Below are 8,197 nucleotides of genomic sequence, written 5' to 3' on the forward strand. Positions count from 1 at the left end.
AAAGTTGCCCCAAAAATACAAAATTCTAGATTTCATCAGAAATTCAATATATATTACTTTGCTCATCTGTAGAAACCTGTATACCAAATTTCAAAGCTTTCAGACCAGTACTTTTTGAGAAACACATTTTTTGACCAAAAATGGCAAAAATTGCCCAAAATTACAAAATTGCAGATTTCATCATAATTTCAATAAATATCATTAAGGTGATCTGTAGGAACGTGTATACAAAATTGCAAAGCTATCAGATAAGTAGTTTTGGAAATACACATTTTTTGACCAAAAATGGCAAAAATTGCCCCAAAAATACAAAATTACAGATTTCATCAGAAATTCAATATATATTACGTAGTTCATCTATAGAAACCTGTATACCGAATTTCAAAACTATCAGATCAGTACTTTTTGAGAAATACATTTTTTGACCAAAAATGGCAAAAATTGCCTTAAAAATGCAAATTTGCATATTTCTGCACAATTGAACAAATCTGAAATAGATCATCCCTAGGGACATATGTACCAAATATCAAAGCTATCTGACCGGTAGTTTTGAAGAAGAAGATTTTTAAAGATTTTTTTACCAAAAATGACAAAAATTGCCTTAAAAATACAAATATGCAAATTTCACCACGATTTGAACAAATCTGACTTAAGTCACCATAAGTAAACTGCATATCAGATTTCAAAGCAATCGGACAAGCGCTTTCAGAGGAGAAGATTTTTTTACCAAAATCACCAAAAAATGCCCCCAAAATACAAATATGCAAATTTCACCACGATTTGAACAAACTGAAGTGAGGTTACCCCAAGTAAAGTGCATATAAAATTTCAAAACAATTGGACTTGCAGTTTCAGAGGAGAAGGCAATTGTTGACGGACGACGACGGACGACGACGGACGACGACGACGGACGACGGACGACGACGGAAAATCAACCCATTTGATAAGCTCCGCGTCGCTGACAGCGGAGCTAACAAATGAAAATATTGGAAAGTGTGTGAGCTTATCACAAAAGTGTGTTTACTCACAAAAGTGTGATTTATTTGTAAAAGGACCTCGATTATAAAAAAAAAATACAACATTGGTCGTTCTTGATTTCGGAAAGCGCGTTTTACCTACACAACTATGGAACAATCAAAGATAGACTAATGAATGGCAATTAATGTGGACGACCCTCTGACAAAATACTAATTAACAGGAAATGAAACACTATGGGGTAGCGCTACATGTCAAGATGATCTGTTGAAAGCGAACCAAGTAAACGTCATTTTATATTAGCTCGATTGAACCAGCTAAATCGAATGAACCTAATTCCCAAGTCAACATTTGAGGATGCACCCAAATGTAATTTAAACAGTACCATCGCCAGAGGAGATTTTATCATCATTCGCCTTAACTTTGTATAACCCTGAATGGGCTGTTTCATTCCATTTCCTCAAACACGTATTTGATTACCTTCAAAGGTGCAAATATACATTTATTTCACTGGCAGTAACGGAAAGTAGGCTACTGAGGTGGCGAGGCCGTAAATACTGATCGGTTGACAGCCGTGACTGAAGCTTGCCATTACAGCTGCTGACGTAACGTTTTACGTCCAAGACGAAATGAGCGCGTGAAAGTCATAACCTTGACAACGGTTGCCAACGGCATTCCTGTGATGACCCTCCACAGATGAGAATCGGACGAGAAGCAATTTCATTTCCCCATTCCTTTAATGAATGTCTATGATTTCAATAAACAGTGGATGTATGGCTTCTGCGCTTTTTAGTGGCACTTGGAGGCGAAACGGGGAGTTTCAGTTTACGCAAATGGCATGAACAAGAACAAATAGAAACCTGGCATGATTATTGGTGACTTGGCACAAAACAGTGTCGTCACTTTTAAAGGACAAATGTCATTCAGAGTATTGACCGTTGTAAATGATTGCTATGGTCAGGTCAACAGTGAAATGGGTCGTGTTGCCGAGTCAACAGACTGCTATCACACTCTAAATTTGTCATGCTTTAGCTTACTGTTCTAGGTCGTATTGTAAGGTCGACGTCGTTTGAGCAATAGCGGCAGTCAATGCTTACCCATGTGTGAATAAAATAGATTTTACGCACGCTGTTCACTGATTTTGACACGATTGATAATTATGAACGCTTTTGAGATTACTTGGTGAGACTGTATTTGAAAATCACATTGTCCAACAAGACACCCGCAAATCAAAGAACGCGTTTAATCGAAGGGAAATTAAACAATGTACCTTGCAATACAATATTTTACATGACTATTTCAACTGAGAAAATTTGCGTGTAAGTATTTGTCTATAACTTCACATATATATATATATATATATTATACATGCACACAAATAATGACAAAAAATAACAAAAAGTACTTCAACTATGAAGTAATAATATTTGTAACTTTAGTTTCAAGTATCCTGCAATCCTGAAATTATACATACAAACATACATACATATATATATAAATATATATATATATATATATATATATATATATATATATATACGTATATGTATATGTATATGTATACATACATACATATATAAATATTTATTATATACATATATATATATATATATATATATATATATATATATATATATATATATATATATATATATATATATATATATATATATATATATATATTCCTAAAACATTTACTACTATCAGATAACCTGCTCAATGAGATTTAAACACCAACCGTATCGATCGTTCCACACGAGATCATCTTCTCAGATCAAAACGAGTTCATGGAACGAACAAGACATTTCCGATGTTACAGTGATAACTTGCGAACTTTATAGAGTGCAATGACATTAGTCCAATGAGTGGAACTAAATGTGATGCGTACATCAGTCTGGGTATGCTAAATTTTGCGAGTGAAGAAAATCGATTCAAAGCGAAAATCGAAAATTTCGAGCAGCAGTAGACTGAGTAAGCTTAAGGCTTAGGAGACGGCATTGTCGTAATATTAAGGAAAATTTAATTATTCCATGAAAAAAGCAAGTGGGCTTAAACATCGATATTCCATAAAAAGCACTGTCGGAAACGATGCATTATGAACGTCACTAATGTTATAAGGATAAGTTGTATTCCTTGATAGAAACAAGATTGACCTTTGACCTCTGTGCATCATGCATGATTACTTACTCTGAAGTGGCCATTAATAACGGAAATCCATCGTTGAAAGAATCGATATGCCATACTAGTAGGCGTTGAAACTGTTTTTCTTTTTGTAACGAGAATTCCATTTTATATGAATGGTTACTCTTTCATGTTACAAGATTCGTCATTTTTCTGTCTGTTTTCACAACTTTCCGATAAACGAAAAAACAGTATCAGAATAAAGTAACAGTGAAAGCAAAATTTCGTGTTTAATGTTCGCGATTAGCTGTTGCTTCTTTTTTTTAATTTGAATTGTACAGTACTACTTTCATCTCGTTCAAGTTCAATTCGAATCGTGGCTTATGCGGCAGACTGAGATGCATGGATTCCTTCTAAAAACAAGGGAAAAGAAAGAAAAGAAATTTAGAAAGACATGTGTACAGTATCTCCATCTGTGAAATGCATATGATTGCGTCAACCTCTCCAACTTTTGCGTAAGGGACCAGTAGCTGTACCTTTTGATGTTTTTTCACTTATTTTTTTCATGTCAGCTTAGTTTCTTGAACAAATCCCAAAAGCATGTTGACACACCTACTATATCAATATTGCGTCTATACGACGGTGTAAAATGCGCTGAGATTGTTTATATTTGAGTTCTAGTGCAGACCAGAATTCATTTGTCAACAATATCAATGCAGTTACACATGTGTTGGGTGAGCTGACAAATCGAATACTGTATATTTCAACATGCTTCGGAGAGAAGAATAAGAATCTGCAGTTGACATGAAAAACAAAAACGGTGAAAAGTCATTAAATTTACATTAACGCGTATGCAATTACGCGAAACTACACACTTTGGCTTTTTTTTCCTATGAATTATTCTTCCGAAAAGGCAATTAAAATCTCTGACTACGAGAAGCACGAGGAAGTTTCATATATCGTATGACTTGAATGCAAAAGACTTCGTTCACAGAGTCGGTGTTTTGCGTGATCTGCCACTGTATGTTGTAACGCAGTGTGAGCAATCACAGTAGTGGTCGATGATTGTGAAGCCCGTTAACTGAATGGCTGTGGTCGTAAAAAGGGTTTAAGAGGAATTACGCGAATCAGTGTAACACCAACGACTACTTAAGCTCTGTTTCGGAGTGTCATGAAACTTGTAGAGCAACAGGACAAGAGTAATATCTGAAGATAGAAGCGGCATGTGCTTGAAGTGTGGGGCATCCTACAAGCTCTTCTTTTTTTAAAAAAAAACCCATAAATTTAAGAATTTTGTGTTTATTTACACGTTTACTCCTGAAGGCATTAGTTCAAAATTTCCGATCATAAAGTACAGGGAAACATTAAAATGTTGATTTACTGGTGTGATATTTGTTACTCGTACAATTGCCTCGCAGTTTGGCTCTTTAAAGCTACTTAGTGGCGAGCACTATGCATAAAATAGTATTGTATATATGTTAAGTAAAGTCCCGAAACGAAGAAAGTCGTGTATGTTTTCTATAAACTCTACATGTAAATAACATTCTATTATTATAGTCTTGTATGTGAGGCACATGCGATCAATAGAGCTCATCGCTTTTGAGAAACGGAAGATGTCGATGGCACAGTAAGAATTTTATTTACTCGCGGCTTAGAGTACGAGTGTGCTTATCAGATCCTCATAAAATTCATAGTTCAAAACATGTCGTCTGTGGTGACGATATTGCTGTCACTGATAAGAACCGAACTTCAAAGTTACACGGAACATCACCTCGAGAAATTTAAGTATAGCTGTAGTTCTAGTCACATGAATTCTTAAGGCTTCTGCCGTCGTGACTTTGTCAAAAAAAGAAATTTAATCAGATATCCCTGGAGGGTAAATACTGTCAAAATTGAATCGTAGCATTGACGTACGCAGGGGAGTCTGTTCAGATAATATAAATCTAAGTTGATAGAAATGCATGATTTTGAACAAGCAGTAGCTGTAACTACTCCCGCGGCACGTTGGAAGACCATTGGCAACTATTTAGTTTGTCAACAAAGGGTTAATACGTCGTAAAAAATGCACCGCTGAATTTAATTAAATCTCGATATTCAGTGAATTACACGTACAGGCCGAGTTGACAAACGTAAAGGGACAAAGTCAGCCATTTTTCATGAATTTTGTTTGATGCAAGATACTACTTATATTGTTTGACATGCTGAAAGATACTGAATGAATGGGTGACCATGCATATATTCGACCCCGATTTTAGACACGATACATGAAACCATCGCGAAAATGAATTAATGGTCATGACCATTAATTCATTTTCGCGATGGTTTCATTTAATTTGTCTAAAACCGGGGTCGAATATATGCATAGTCACCCATTCATTCAGTATCTTTCAACATGTCAAACAATATAAGTAGTATCTTGCATCAAAAAAAAAAATCATGAAAAATGGCCGACTTTGTCCCTTTAACATCGCGTATTTTAACAAGCTGTGAGGGAGTAGAACAAGAAACTGTAATGTACGTTTAAAACAAAAATATTGAAAAAAAATCATCAAAAAATAAAACTACTGGCTCTTTAGATGAAATATGAATATTGATTGGCTTAGAAAGAAAGCTATTTCATAATACAACAAAGCAGTCTTTATGAGCAAATGCATCGCAACTTTGAGAGCTGGCGTGGTGGTTGGACGTCGTGGGGAGATTCTGCTGTCAACCCTCAGCGTGTGGCAAACCATAATTCATCCTTGAGAATAAATTGTTACCCCGATAATTTTAAGAGCACTGTGTAAGCTACACGCGACAAATAAGAGAAAGTCAGTTGCCATAACGTAAGGCATTTACACACACCTATAACATTTAGCGTAACATGCATTTACTGGTCTTGGCGCACCTATAGATCATCGTTAATGGAACACGTTAACGTCACACGTTTTACAGCAATAAATATTCACGAGATCTTTGGGCGTGCCCAATAAATGCACATTTTAAATCCTCCACAAAACCCAGGGAATCGAATATGTCAAGGTTTAAAACCCTTTCCCATACAGCAGCTGTATAAAGTGGTTCTGATTTGCTACCAGAACATGAATCTTTGTGCGAAAAGTAACGCAGACCTACGGAACGTCAAGGCGCAAGTATCTTCAGTTTTCAAGATCATCGCAATTCTGAAGTAAATGTTACTTATATACAAGCCCTTTTCAACATTGCTTCGGTAACTCACTGTAACAACTTCTCATGAAAATAACACGGCTAAGAAAATTTATTGTGTTTTCTTCAAAAAAGGTCACAGAAAACGAAACAAAACCTTAGGCAGCGACAGCAGACAGGAAAGAGAGTGTTATATCTCATACGTACACCTTAATGCAAGCACGATGCTCCCACCCGTATGTCTTGCCTCCCTGTCTCTTGGAATACCAACACATCTGTTGTAATATCTTCCCGTATTTCAGCCTGATTGCCATCTCTACACTTCAACAGAGAGCCGCGCTCTACGAAACATTGCACATGTCTGATCTTCGCAACTCATCATTTCTCACCCGTCTGGGCATTGTCTTTTCCCTACACGTAGTTGCCTAACGTCTGGGATATCGTTCAATCTGTACTGTGAGTGAATGCCTATGAGGGTTTGTCTCGATCTCCGATTGCTTGTTTGTTGATGGGGATCACCCAAGCTGACACACAGAAGCAATGGTGACTCCCTGGGTCTCAAAAGGTTAATTCAAAACTATGAGGGCTGTAATTTGTAATAACAGCATGTCCGTATGTTACCCAATGCTCATATCGAACATGCTTAGATAATTTGATTCGAAAATTTGAAGGGAAAATATTACTGTGACTAGAATTGTACAATTACGGCAAGCGATCCTCAGTTTTCTATCCCGTAATATCACTTCTGATTTGGCACTAGGATGTTCTAGACACAGGGGTACAAACCATGAGATGCATGTACCCTCAAAATTTTGCATACAACTCTTATGAATGGTTGCATACACCTGGATATCGGGACACATTGAACATCACAGTGAAAAACACAAAGGTGACTAAACTCACTTTCGTTTGCTGCTCGGAACCGCCTCGTCGGGTATGGTATAGGCTGCAGATTGTAGGCTACAAGCAGTTCGGTTGTAACCTAGAGGCAGTGATTCTCGGCACGGATGTTTAGGTGTTCGCTATCTTCCAGTGTACGCATCTCCTCCACGGCAGTTCATCAGAGAGGGTGATCTCCATCAACGGGAGTCTTGTAAGTGCTGAGGTGTTTACTTGAAATTGAAAAGCAGCGCACGTGAGGCACTGCAAGCTCTCTCATCACCCTTCCATCCACGACTAGTCTTATCAGAATAAGTTAAAGAGGGGAATTTCTGTCTAACAGCTCGATCGATCCGCTTGTCACACGCTGTGTTTTAGCGCAATGGAGACGAGCACACTGTCAATGCCACAATAGGTAATAACACTTCACCCTGTTCGTCGTCAAGCCGCGATTTCTACGAAGGCTATTTTTCATGGCTTTACTCTGCCAGGCGGAAGCTATAATCACGTCTTTCGGGTGCACATTGCGCATGCTTGGATCGGTTGTCACGGTAACCACCAATGCCAGCCCAAGTTGAAGAATATAAAAAGTGTCCTCAACGGTGTGTTGTTCGTGATTGGGTTCGGTTGTACGTTAGTTCGCCATCCCAGGTAGAAAACGGATGAGTAATTTCACATGTCTTGCCGCGCTGTCTACAGAATGATCAGCTTTCAGTAGTTTAATCCACCAGGCATGAAACTTGATACTACTGTCGAGTAATTACGTCGTTTTGCCATGATAATGCGATTGGCTTCGTTTCTACCTGCGTGCGTGGTCCAATGCTTCAGCAAGTTTACAATTGCCAGATCTAACGGTCATCCACATCGAGATAAGACGCATTCAACAAACCCATGGGTAAATTTGCAATATACCGCAAGAGTTTGATCTCGCCACAAATCATTTCTAAACCTGTAAGAAGCTTATTTTAACATACCGTGAAAGAGTTACAAACATAAGTCAGTACTCATACAGAATAAGTGATTTTCAAATATTTTTGTACCGATTTATTTTTTATCTGTCTGTGATGAAAACTATCTC

At 37.4% G+C, this 8,197-nt stretch overlaps 1 protein-coding gene across 1 annotated transcript in view; it reads right to left on the bottom strand.

Annotated features, from left to right (window-relative positions):
• Positions 1 to 7,576, bottom strand: part of LOC139115399 (uncharacterized) — a 34,793-nt gene extending 27,217 nt beyond the window's left edge. Inside the window, exon 1 of the mRNA XM_070677486.1 lies at positions 7,144 to 7,576. The gene's annotated coding sequence lies outside the window, so the exon portion shown is untranslated. The remainder of the gene's footprint in view (positions 1 to 7,143) is intronic.
• Positions 7,577 to 8,197: the final 621 nt, after the last annotated feature.

Source organism: Ptychodera flava, chromosome 17, assembly GCF_041260155.1.
Source record: "Ptychodera flava strain L36383 chromosome 17, AS_Pfla_20210202, whole genome shotgun sequence".
Classification (NCBI taxonomy): domain Eukaryota; kingdom Metazoa; phylum Hemichordata; class Enteropneusta; family Ptychoderidae; genus Ptychodera; species Ptychodera flava.